General features: G+C 41.5%; 1 non-coding gene across 1 annotated transcript; it reads left to right on the forward strand.

The window, feature by feature from the left end:
- Window positions 1–7,184: 7,184 nt before the first annotated feature.
- On the forward strand, window positions 7,185–7,291 carry LOC120250834. Its single transcript, XR_005533168.1, has one exon. It is a non-coding gene; the product is annotated as a small nucleolar RNA R71 (small nucleolar RNA).
- The last annotated feature ends 6,598 nt before the right edge of the window (window positions 7,292–13,889 follow it).

Consider the following 13,889-nt stretch of genomic DNA (forward strand, 5'->3'; position numbering starts at 1 on the left):
TTCTGATTTTCCTGGAGGAAAAAAACGGGCTAGAAAAGCTTCTACCATCTCCTCCTACGTGGTAATTGACGCTCTAGGTAACGAGTGTAGCCACTGCTTCGCTCACCCCTTTAGGGAAATGGGAAGGCTCTCAACTTGATGGCATCATCCGTCACTCTTTTTATCTTCAGCATATCACACATCTTGAGAAAACTCTCTATATGACTATTTGGGTCCTCATCGGCCAAACCATTAAATTTTGCAGATTACTGCAACATGAGGATGAATACCGGCTTCAGCTCAAAGTTCTGAGCTGTAATCGGGGGACGCACAATACTCGATTGTGTCCCCAACACTGAAGGTCTGGCATAATCAGATAATGTTCGCTGTTGCTCATTCTGTTCTACCATGTTTTCAGATTCTTTCGCTTCCAAATCAGATAGATTAGAATGTTCTTGTACAGGCTCTTTCCCTTTTCTTCTAAGTGTATGTTTAAGCTCGGGATCCCCTTCAATCAATATTGAGGGATTCCCTCGGGTCATAACTTGGAGCTGCACCCAAAAAGAAAGAAAAAGAAATCAGAATGATGATAGAATAAGAAGATATGAAATAGAATGTATGGTGAAATAGCTAAGAAAACAAAGTGCAAAGTATCTCTAAACGGCTACTCCTCGGCAACGGCGCCAAAAACATGACAAGGTCCCCTTCCGTATATCCCGCAAGTGCACGGGTTTGTCGAAGTAATAATCCCAGATGAGCGGGTATCGAATCCACAGGGAATACAGAATAAAAACACTTAATCCGATTCTTAGCTATGTGAAAGAACAGTAGTGATAAGTGTGAAAATGATTCAATTCTCAAAAGTAAAAACAACAAGTAAGAGAGCACAAGAAAAGGAGGAGGTAAGGCAATTGATAAAGATGGGGTATTCAGATAATGCTCCGCCTAAGATAATTGTTTCAAGTGCAAGAACCCTCTATTATGCTTCCTAATCGATGCAATGGTGAGTCGTGGAAATCCTTAATTACATAGTCCCAAATCTAAGGTCATCTATGCCTAACTCTATACATGTCCCGGAGGAGAGATTAGATAACCTCTCAACCTCGCACTGGAATAGAGATGCAAAGAGCTCTAGGGATTCCAAGTGATAAATCTCTTCCTAATTATAGACCTAACCCTTTGGTCCAGGTGGAAGGTCGCTAACCACAATTAATCCCTAGATACTAAGATCACCTCAACGCTTCACTCCGTTGCACGCGCAACTAAGCCCCAGCGGAGGGTCATCCCTTAGACCATTCACTCTATTATGGCCGCAAAGAACTCGAGGAATAGAGGTAGAATCTATCACACCGGAGGGGAAAGGGAACGCTCCTATACCTCTCATCTCATCCTCTCAACCCTCGCCAACATAGCTTTGTCTAACGCTCGTGGTGTGTCACTCACTCACAAGGTTACCAACAAGAACTCTCAACCCTAGTGTCACTCTAGGGGAAATGTTCATACAATCTAGCATTCAAGGTTGGAACTCACAATAAACATCAATTAATTGAAAGCATAATAAAGAGATTCAATGAAACAAATACATCCTAGGGTTCACAAATACCCAAGTACCCACTAGGGGTTTAGCTCTCCATGGAGCTAAGTACAATCAAAGAAATAGAATGTAAAAGCAATGAATCCATAAAAAAATCCCCTCGATGGTCGTGTCAATGGTCTTGTGGAAAGTCCTCTACTCGTCGTCCAAGGATTCCCTCGTCTGGTATAGGATACGCCTCGACGGAAGCTCCCCTACCAACCTTCTTCCTAAGGAATGACAATGTCGGAGATATAGAACCTCTCCAAAACCTTAGCCAATACCCCTCAAAACCCTAGCCGAAGTCCTCTCTCAAGTTAGGGAAAAGATGGAGAAAAGAATACTAAAATCGGGGCAGAATCGGCTTTTTATAGGGCAGGAATCGGGCTACTACAAGGGCGTGGATGCTTCAAGCTCCCGTGCAAAATTTCCACACGGGAGTGGATAATTTACACACGCCCGTGTGGATTCTCTGAACTCCTATTTTCTCGGCCGGCTGTGAACAGTGCGGCTACAGTACTTGCTACCTTGTTGCTACAGTATCCGGCCTGAATAGCTTCCCGAATCAATACTTTCATCGGAGTAACGCAAACGGGCACACGTTTCACGTCGTGGATCACTTGCTTCTTCAATGATAGGCAAGTTGGTGGAGCTCTTGTTCTATGTGCATAAGTCGGAATGCTTAAGTGTGACTGCCTTTGTGCCCCTCTGACACGTCCGAATATGCGTGTATGTACCGCAAGTGCACGGGTGTCGAAGTAATAATTACCCCGGTGAGTGGGTAGTCGAATCCACAGGGAATAGGGCTACTAGTACTAACTTCTTCTCTGCTTTCTAACCTAATGATAAATGGAAAGGTGTGGTGATCTAATGTGCGAAGAAGTGAATACCGGAGACGAATATGCAAGGGTTAAATGGATGGAGATCTCAATCAGTAAAAGTGGGGTATTCGGGCAATCCTCCCCCTAGGATTCAGGTATTATGTACCGAATAAGCAAAGTGTTTCTATGATGAGTAAGTTAAGTCGTGGAAATCCAAATATAATCAGATCCGGCCTCCCGATCACCGATACTAGTCCCCTACGAGGTCCCGGTGGAGAAATCGCTCAATCTCAACACCTCACACCACATATGATTGCAAAGCACTCTAGGGATTCCAAGAGGTGTATCCAATTCCTAAAGATTGATCCAACCCTAATTCCCGGCGAAGGATCCTAACCCCCTACAAGGTCCCGGTGGAGAAATCTCTCAATCTCACGCCTCACACCAAATATGGTTGCATAGAGCCTAAGGAACGGAGATAGAATACACTCAATCAGAAGGGAGAGGGGACACTCCACTATCTCATGACTCACCCTCTCAACCCTCTTCAATCTTGAAGTTCTAACTCTAATGGAGACCTCTCTCACATCAAAGTAACAAATCATGCAATTCCAATCAACCACAAGGATTAATTAAACAAACAAGCAATGAGAATACAAGATTAAAACTTAATCAAACTCGGATTAAATAGAAACACTAAGCAAATCCACAAAAAGATGAGAATCCTAGGGTTCACAAGCCCAAATACCCTCTAGGGTTTTAGCTCTCCATGGAGCAACATAGAAAACACACCATCAATGAATGAAAGTACATTAAAACCATAGAAATAAACCCCCTTATATATGAACTGATGGCCTTGATGGAGAGCTTCGACGTCTTGAAGGACCCACTCCGAAGGTAGGTTCACCGGTGGCTTCCTTGATGCTATGACGGAGGAGGAATCGATCAAAGTTGGTGATGAAGCGCCTCCAAAGCCGCAAAGACCTCCTCTCCAAACCCTAGCCGTCTCACCCCTCAAGAGCCGCACAAAAGATGAGAAAGAATAGGGAAAAAACGGCTATTTATAGGCCTTAGATCGTGTCTGTCACGTGCCCTCACGCGCCCGTGTGGATTTTCCACGCGACCGCGTGGGCTGCAAGAATTTCCACGCGGGCGCGCGGAATTTCCACGCGGGCTCGTGAACAGCACTGCTACAGTGAAATTGCTACAGTACTTTTCACAAAACGAGATCCGAACACTCTTCTCTTAAGGCCACATGTCCGGGCACACGTCCATGTGGTAGGCTATAAAACTTTTCTTCGTCGACGTATCTTTGAGAGGTCTTGCAATCTTCACAAAGAGAAGGAACATGAAGATGTGGCTGCCTTTGTGCCCTTCCAACTAGTAAATTGACTTGAATCTTCTTGAAAGTTGGCACACATCTCCACGTTTATGAACTCCTCTCGTGTCTTGGTCCTTGAATTGAACAAGAACTCCCAACATTGTGTCTTTATAGCCTATCTTTGCTTCCTTTTTACTCTTCAAGGCATTCATAACCTATATGCATAAAAGAACACCAAATACACAATATGAGGCATAAACCATAGTAAAAATGATGCTCAATGCATGTAAAACATATATGAAAATATGTCTACTCAAGCACTTATCACCCTCCAATTAGATGTGCCAAACTCGAATACGAGGAGGTTGGCACACACTCTAGCATCTCACACCCGACCTATGTGTTCGCGTTTGAACCTTAGCAAGATTTCCTCCAAAATCAGTGCATTGTGCTCCACATTGGCTTCTTTTCTTCATACTCAGCCTCACAACCCTGCCTGCACGAAAGTAACATAAAAACACACGTATTAGTGTAAAAACTCGAGAAAAGTAATGCTCAACATAAGGAATGAACGCTTCGCATTCATATCGCACAAGCACTTATCAACATCCAAAACCACAAAGTCTATAGGATATATGTACTTGTCAACTTTCACAAGTACATCTTCAATGATGGCTCTCAGATGTCTAACTATTCAGTCGATCAATTGAAGTGTCACCTGAGTTGGCCCAGGCTCTCCCAAGCATAGCTATTGAAAGAATGTATAAGGCATAACGTTAATTGTAGCCCCAGAATTTGCCAATGCCCTCTTTCACCCAAATTGCCAATGTTGCATGGGATGATGAAGCTTCTGGGAACTTTCTTCTTGTTCGGCATAGACTTTTGTATCACCGGTAAGCATGAAGCATCTAAAATCACAGATTCACTCTTCTCCAAATTCCTCTTGTTGGTCAAGAGGTCCTTGAGAAACTTGCCATAGTGAGGCATTTGAGACAACGCCTTCACAATTGAGATGTTCATATGCAACTGCTTGAATAGACCCAGGAACTTCTTGTATTGCTAATCATTTTGGTCGTTCATCAATCTTGAAGGATAAGGGATTCTTGGCTTGTAAGGTAGGGGTTCTACCTCCTTCTCTTTGGCTCTCTCCTCAACCTGCACAACCTCGGGTGACTCAACATTTGTCTTCTCACTAGGGAGCCTACTCTCAATTTCACGGCCACTTCTTAAAGTGATCACCTTCACATGTTCTCTTGGATTGGTTTCCGTGTTGCTAGGAAAACTCTCTTAAGGGTTTTCCAAAAGTGACTTCGCAATTGTCCCACTTGGTTCTCCAAGTTGTGTAATTATGTAGTGTGGTTGTGAAGTGTGGCTGATAAGTGTCTAAATGTAGGTGTTTTCATATATGTATCGTATGCACTTTGCATGTATTTTGTGAGGTTTGATGCCCGTTTCGCGCTTAATCATCTATTATTTGCTTTGTAGGGCATATGGAAGCCATGGAGAACAAGAAGATATCATTTTGGCAATAAGAGAAGAAAACAGGAATTTCATACTACCCCCATACTACCTAGTATGGGGGCCGTATGCACTGTAGCAGCGGATTGAGTTGGTGTTCTGTCCAGATTTCCATACTACCCAGTATACGGGGCCGTATGGAGGCCGTATGCACCCCGTCTGGAACGCGAATCTAGGGTTTCTGTATGCTATACGACTCCCCATACGACCCTCTATACGGCCCGTGATACCTCGGGGGTATATATACTCACTTTTAGGGCTGATTAAAGAACTTTTTGTTGGCCGACTTTTTGGGAGATCATTTGGGAGATTTTTAGGGCGACCTTGGGGAGGAGAAGAAGGGCAAGAAAGCTAGAAGATCATTCAAGCCCAAGGTCCAAGGCTCTCAAGGCAAGAAGGCAACATCATTCAAAGGGGAGATCGATCACGACTTGAAGGAAGGAGAACTGCGGCTAGAGGAAGCGCCATTCGGCATTCCTTTGGCGGGGAAGCGCTCATTCGGCATATTCTCGCCTCATCCTTCACCATTTCATCTAGGGAGTGTCATACTATGTCTTTGTTTCATGTTTTGCTTGATTGTATGCTTTGTTATGAGATGATGACACACTAGACCCCCAAGGCCACCGGGTGTTGGTGAACCTTGGGGGGTTTTATCATGTATTTTGGATGATTACTTGTTAATTCTATGCTTGGGTATGTTTGAGATCTAATCCATTGTTTTCATGCTAAGTGTTACACCAAGGAGAAATCCGTAGCTCTTTTATGAATGATGCATGTAGATGTGACTTGCTCGCATGTATTAGGTCATGAATGGATTAGAAGGGGATACTTGTATCATCACGCCGAGAAATTGGGTGTTTGGTAGCCCTCCATGTAGGTTTAATCCGAAGAAGAGTAGGTTTATTCCTAAGCGAGATTTCCTTGTACTTAATGCAATCGTAGGGAATGTAGATTTGGAAGAAATTCCTATCTATGTTCAGTATGGGATTAGGGTTCAATCACGAGAAATTGGGGTTGTTCTAATCTTGGAATCTCATGGTCCAATTTACCCTTGCATCTTTAAATCATCATCCATGTTGCATGATAACCCCTCAAGGGATCCTCATCCATAGGCCTTTGCACTTCATTGATTCTCTTGCTTGCTTATTGCTTGTTCTCTCTAATTTGCTAGCAAATCTTGTGTTTAGTTTTATTTGTATTTAGTAGAGTAAATCCATCACTTAAGATCTTAGGCTAGATAATAGCTCGAGAAGGAGTAATAGGAGATCCTTAGCCCCGTGGAATACGATCCTCGTGTCTTTGCACGAGGTATTACTTGGCGATCCCGTACACTTGCGGGGAAGCGATCAGTGGCTTCAACCGATTGAAATCTTGTATCCGACGATTGAATGAACTTGATCAAAGCTTTCTCTAAATTGGTCATCTGGTTCTCCAACTTTGAAATTCAATTCTCCATGTTTGGGCTTGTTGTTGTTGGAAACCTGGTGGTGCCATAGCCTTCTGTTGCCCTTGATTACTCCAAGAGAGGTTTGGGTGGCTCCTCCGCCATGGATTGTAGGCATTGCTATAAGGATTTCCTTGACTTCTTATTGCATTGTCTACAAAATCCACATGTTCCACTGAAGATGTACCACCAGTGGCAATTGGGCAATCAGATGGAGCATGTCTTCCCCCACAACGAATGCAACTCATCACTGCCACCACTCTAGCAGAAGTTAGAGTGTCTAATTTCTTGCTCAATGACTTAACTTGGGATGCCAATGATATGACCGCATCGATCTTATGAAGTCTGACTACCTTCTTTCTGTCCCGTGTATTCCATTGATAACTATTCATCACTATTTCTTCAATGAGATGTCAGGCTTCTTCGGGAGTCTTGCATCCTAAGGTACCCCCTACTGCAGCATCAAGTAATTGCTTTGTGCTTGGATTCAAACCATTGTAGAAGGTTTGGATGATCATCAACTCGGGGAACCCATGCTGAGGCCATTTTCGCAGGAGATCCTTGAGCCTATCCTATGTCTCAAAGAGAGACTCCAATTCCATTTCCACAAAAGTGGATATTTCATTCCTAAGCATTGCAGATTTTCTGGGAAGGAAATATTGGGCAAAAAAAGCTTCTACCATCTCCATCCAAGAAGTGATCAATGCTCTAGGTAATGAATGTAACCATTGCTTTTCTCTCCCCTTCAAGGAAAATTGGAAGGCCCTCAACTTGATAACATCATCCGTGACTCCATTAATCTTGAGCATGTTGCACACTTCCAAGAAATTCTCAATGTGGTTGTTTGGATCCTCATCGGCCAAACCATTAAACTGTGCCAACTACTGTAACATCTGGATGAAGCATGGTTTGAGCTTAATACTCTGAGCTGTAATCGGTGGCCGCACAATACTAGACTGCGTTCCAAGAAATGAGAGTCTTTCATAATCTGAGAGTGTCCTCTGCTGCTCATGCTGTTCTGCCATATTATCACACACTTCACCTTCTATCTCAACTTGATTTGATTATTCTTGCACAGGTTCTTTTCCTTTTCTATGAATTCTTCTTCAAATATCTGGACCACCTTCAACCAATGTCAAAGGGTTTCCTCTGGTCATAACCTGGAGCTGTAACCAAAAAAAGAAAAGTAAATCTAAATGATGCAAGAATAAGTAAGTGTGAAATATAAAAAATGATGAATAGCTAAAATAGCATAGTGCAAAATGCTTCCAAAACGCTTATTCCCCAGCAATGGCGCCAAAAACTTGGCATACCCCTTGCGTGTGTGCACCGCAAGTGCACGGGTTATCAAAGTAATAAAGTACCCCGGTGAGTAAGTAGTCGTATCCATAGAGAATAGTGCTTGGAAACATAAGAATTTCTATTTAACTATAGTGAAAATGATTTAGGAGTTGTGTGAACAATATCAATGCAAATAAAAGTAAAGAAAAGAAAAGAAGCGCAATAGGGATAAGGAGAGGCAATCGATAAGAAAATGGGATATTAGGACATTGCTCACCCCAGGACTATATTTCAAGTGCAAGACTACTAATTATGCCTCATAACTGAATTATAACGAGTCGTGGAAATCCAAAAACACACGGTCCCAAACCTAAGGTCAACCGTGACTAACCCTTATACTATGCCCCTACGGAAAAGGATGCTCTCAACTCCTCACACTGTGTGGGATGGCATGATGCTCTAGGGACTCCTAGTGATAAACCCTATTCCCTAGTAAAGATCTAACCCTTTGGTCCTGGTGGCAGATGATTAGTTACAATTAAGCCCCAACACTAAGGATTATTTCAACACTCCACTCTCTTGCTTGCTTAACTAAGCCCTAGTGGAGTTTGTCTCTTAGCACTTAACTCTATCATGACCGCAAAGAACTCTTGGAATGTGGAGGTAGGATAAATCATGTAGGAATGGAAAGTGAACGTTCTGCTATCTCTCAACTCTCTCCAACCTTGTTTTGTCTAACCCTAATGGTGTATCACTCATCCATAAGGATTACCAAGATAAATTCTCAACTAATTGCTTTCCCGCAAGTGTACGGGATCGCCAAGTAATACCCTGTGAGGGACACAGGGGTCATATTCCACGGGGCCAAGGAAGTATTATTACTCACTCCTCATCTATTATCTAGCCTATAATTCTTAATAAGAAGAACAAATGAAATAAAATAAACTAAGCTAAGCAAATCTTATGGCCGGGTAACTAGCACACGGATGTAAACAAACAAGGTAGTATCAAGCATTAGAAGGGAGTGTTTGGACAAGGAATCTACCTAGGGTTGTTGTTAAGGCCCAAACTAGGATGGTTTAAAGATGTATTGGTGATACTTGAGACCTAGAGACCTCGTGAGTAGATTAGCCCCAATTTCTCGGTGACTAACCCCTGATCCCATACGAATGTCAATCAGAATCTCTTCTAGATCAACACACCTATGATCGCATTAAGTTCTAGGAGTTCTCTAATAGGAGTGAACCTACTCTTCTTCTGCTTAAATCTAGCAATAGAGGGCTACCAACACCAGATCTCTCGCCGTGTAGGCACAAGTATCCCCTTTCAATCTTTCCTAGATCTTGCATCTGTGAATAGGTCACATCTACGCATACAATTCATAATAGAATCATGGATTTCTTCATACATATAATTCTAAGCATCAAGGCATGAAAGATTGAATCTCAAACAACTATCAAATTAAATGAAGAATAACATCCCAAGTTCTTACACAAGATGAACCCTAGGATTCATCCAAATCCAAACATAACAATAAGTTAACCCCTCATGATAAGGGGCACTTATACAACATACAAGGAAGACAAAAACATAGAAGAAGTAATGAAACCCCCCTCTAGGTCGTGATCCCCTTGAATGGATGAGGCTTCACAAGTTTGTCAATAATGGCTTAAATCTTCACTCCAACTCCTTCTCCTTTGCTCCTCTCCCTCTTGGTGATGATGTGTGCTCATTTCACCTAAGAATCTTTGCCGAAAGATAGCCGAAAGGCCCCAAAGAAGTGTGGTGGCGGCGGCCCAAATGGCCAAGGGAAAAAAGTCCTTTGTTCTGCCCTAAAAGTCATATTTTATACTCCTCATGGCATACGGGTCATATAGGAGTCGTATGGGGGTCGTATCGAACTCAAATAATCTAGATTCGCACTCTATATGGGGTGCATACAGGGTTTATATGGCCTCCATACGGCCACCATACTGGGTGGTATGGGGGTGGAATGAAATTGCTGTTTTCTTCTCTTTTCGCCTAAATGATATCTTCTTGTTCTCCATGGCTTTCTTATGCCCTACAAAGTAAATAGTAGATGATTAAGTGCAAAATGGGCATCAAACTTCATGAAATACATGCAAAGTGAATACAATATATATATGAAAACACCTACATTTAGACACTTATCATCAACCTTAGTGTCACTGTAAAGGAAAATCAATACAATAAACATTCAAGGTTGAAACTCAATTAGAACATTAATTAAAGAATCAAAACACGAGTTAATAAAACAAAATCATCCTAGGGGTTTAGCTATCCATGGAACAATACACAATCAACAATGAAATCAAAAGTAAAAGCATGCTATCTATAGATAAAACCCCCTTGTAGTCTGTATCGATGGTATTGTGGAGCCGCCTCGTCTTCTCCAAGGGTTCCCTTGTCAAGCCTAGGGCACACCTTGCCGAATTGATGTTGATGAAAGCTCTCCCAATAACCCTCTTCCAAAAGAACTCGTTGTCGAAGGCTGTAGAGCCACTCTAAAAACATTGGCAAAACCTCTCCAAACCCTAGAAATTAGCACCTCCAAAGATGGACAAAAGATGGGAAAAAAGGGCCTTCAAAAGGTCTCAAATTGCGGTATTTATAGGGGTTGGAATGGGGCATCCACATGGGCTTGTACAATTTTCAGAACTTGTTTCTTGTGAGCTATAAATAGTAACTGCTACAATAATTTTGCTATAGTAATTTGTGACAGTAAACTGCTACCGTACTTCACCAAAAAATGCTCCCGAATCCACTCTTTTCATCGAGCCCACATGAATGGGCATATATCCATGAGGTAGATCGTGTCATATCTTCAATGACACCATATTGACAAAGATCTTGCTAGTATTGCACAAGTCATAACATATGAGTGTTACAGCTTTTGTGCCCCTCCACTTTGTGTATTCACTTGAGCATGATGGAAGTTGGCACACACCCACATGTCTTTGAGCACAACTTGTGTCTTCACAATTGTTTGATCCAAGAACTTCATCACAATCATGTCCATGATCTACTTTTGCTTTCTTTGATCCAACTTTGTCTCCACAACCCTGCATTCACAAAAGAACACAAATACACATGCATAAGAGATAAACTCTGATAAAAGTGATGCTCAATGTAAGAAAAGAATACTTCGTATTACTTATACACAAGCACTTATCACCAACCTTTCTCTACAATCATAACATAGGCTTCAAGGAGGCTAGAGAATGTAGATCTAAGGGGCAAATCCAAGGGGAAAAGAGGAGTGCTATCAAGGAAAACATCAAGGAGCTTGCAGGCGTGGATTTGACAAGCTGTCATCACCACCTTCTACTCAACATTTTAAGGGAGTTTCTTTGGTTTTGTTCATGTTTCATATGTATCTTGAGAGATCTTTGTTATTCATGTTGAACTAGACTCCCAAGGTCACCAGGATGCCGGTGAACCTTGTGATGAACTTGCTTGTTTGGATGTTGTGATTTACATTTGTGGCATTTGGTTTGGTTTGTGGTTTAAGCTTTGTGCTTTTGATGTATAAATTGCATGAGAACTCCGTGGTTTGATTTCTAGGTTGTACTTGTTTGTGTGACCATCGCCCTTGTATTGGCACACTTGGCTTAAAAGGGATTCATGTATGAATATGCCGTGACCATCGGGTATTTCCTACCCCTCCAAACATTAGGGATGCATCTACGTATTAAGTTTGACCCTAAATTAGAGATTTCCCTAGGCATAATGTAATCATAGGAGGATTTGAGAAAAAGTGATTTCAACCTAATACTTGTATGGGATTAGGGGTAAATGGTCTTGACCGTCGTGGTTGACCTACTTTAGGATGTCTCTTGGCCCAAAACCACTATTTCCTTTGTAATTCTAGCATCCTTCTACCTTTAGTAGTCGCAGGGGGATCCTCGCCCGGGGCCTCGTACTTTCATTATTATTTGCTTCCTTAATGTGCTTACATGGTGTGTACCTTAGTCCAACTTGTCTATAGTTATCTCTCTTGTTAGTTTTCTTATTTTGTTTTAAACCTACCTTTGTTACACTAGACAGTGCTGTCTGGGGGGAAGTAATAGCAACTCTTGGGACCCCAGGGAATATGACCCTCTCGTGCTTAGTGAGAGGTATTACTTGACGACCTGTGCACTTGTGGATCTCATCAATTATATTAAAGTGAACACTAAGAATTCATGATTGATGTACTTGTGTGACAAATTAAAAGATCCACCTAGTATGGACATGCCACAATTAAAGGTGGTCACGAGTCTGTTTATAAATAAGCCACTTTGGAGTTGAGATTTCTTCTCCCAAGATCCTTCTGAGTGAGTTAGCATAGGATTCCATGTGTAATGCAATCGTAGGAAGTAAGATTTAGGAAGAGATTCTGACTTTTACTTCATATGGGATTATGGGCAATTGCTTCCAGAGAAGAATTGCCTAGATCGTTGAATGCGTGCTTTCTCCAAGAATTTAGACAGTGTATTACGATCATAGGGTAGGCCGCTTCAGCACCATTAGGGATGCATTTAAGTGGAGCCGTTTGTGAGCAGCTTGGTGTTCTGCTCGATAAAAGCTCGTTCATGTTCATCTTATAATGAAAATGAGCCAAGCTTGACCTTTATTTTCAAGCTCGATTAATAAATGAGCCAAGCATGTGCAGTGGAAAGCTAGGCTCATTTTGGCTCTCTAACACAGCTCATGAACAAGCTCATAAACAAGTTTGTGAGCAAAGCTCATGAACAAACTCGTTTATAAGCTTAGTTGTGAGCTCATTTATATATATAGGTACGTTACATTAATATATATATATATATACATGTATATTAAGGTGCATATGTGACCATGTTATTGTTATAATTATTATTACCATTATTATCAGTATTAATATATGAGTCACATACTTGTAAATTATAATATTTAATTAATAAGAAATGGATTTATATCACATAAAAATATGTATACATATACAATAATAAAAAGTAAAAACTTAGAATAATAAGTATTGACGTACAACATAGGACATAATACTCTATACAGAAAAACCAAATAATAAAAAAACTTTAAATAACTAAGTGACTGACACACCCCTTGCGAGCGCGTACCGCAAGTGCATAGGTTGTTGAAGTAATAAAGTACCCTGGTGAGTGGGTAGTCGTATCCATAGGGAATAGTGATCAGAAATACAAGAATTGCTATTTAACTATGGTGAAGATAGTTCAAAATGGTGTGAACAATATCGATACAAATAGAAATAAAAAGAACAAGAAGGAGATGCAATAAAATGATAAGAGAAGCAGTCGATAGAAAGTGAGGTGCCCCGACATTATTACGCCTAGGACTATTGTTTCAAGTGCAAGACCAAACATTATGTCTCTCAATTGATGCTTAATGAGTCATGAAAATCCTAAAATACACGGTCCCAAACCTAAGGTCAACCATGACTAACCCTATACTATGCCCTGTGGTGAAATCGCTCAATCTCAACACCTCACTCTGTGTAAGGTTGCTTAAAGCTCTAGGGATTCCAAGTGATAAATTCTATTCCCTAGTATAGATCTAACCCTTTGGTCTAGGCGAAAGACCCCTAGTCACAATTAAGCACAAACACTAGGATTACTTCAATGCTTCACTCTGTTGCTTCTGTAACTAAACCCCAGTAGAGTTCCTCTCTTAGCACTTCACTCTATTGTGACCGCAAAGAACTCTTGGAATACGGAGGTAGGATAAATCACACCGGAAGGAAAAGAGGACATTCCGCTACCTCTCGACTCACCCTCTCAACCCTCTCCAATCTAGCTTTGTCTAACCCTCATGATGTGTCACTTATCCACAAGGATTACCAAAATGGATTCTCAACCTTAGTGTCACTCTAAGGGAAAATCACTTCAACAAGCATTCAAGATTGGAACTCAATTAAAACATCAATTAAAGAAGCAT

This window comes from Dioscorea cayenensis, chromosome 19 (genome assembly GCF_009730915.1).
Source record: "Dioscorea cayenensis subsp. rotundata cultivar TDr96_F1 chromosome 19, TDr96_F1_v2_PseudoChromosome.rev07_lg8_w22 25.fasta, whole genome shotgun sequence".
NCBI classification, from domain to species: domain Eukaryota; kingdom Viridiplantae; phylum Streptophyta; class Magnoliopsida; order Dioscoreales; family Dioscoreaceae; genus Dioscorea; species Dioscorea cayenensis.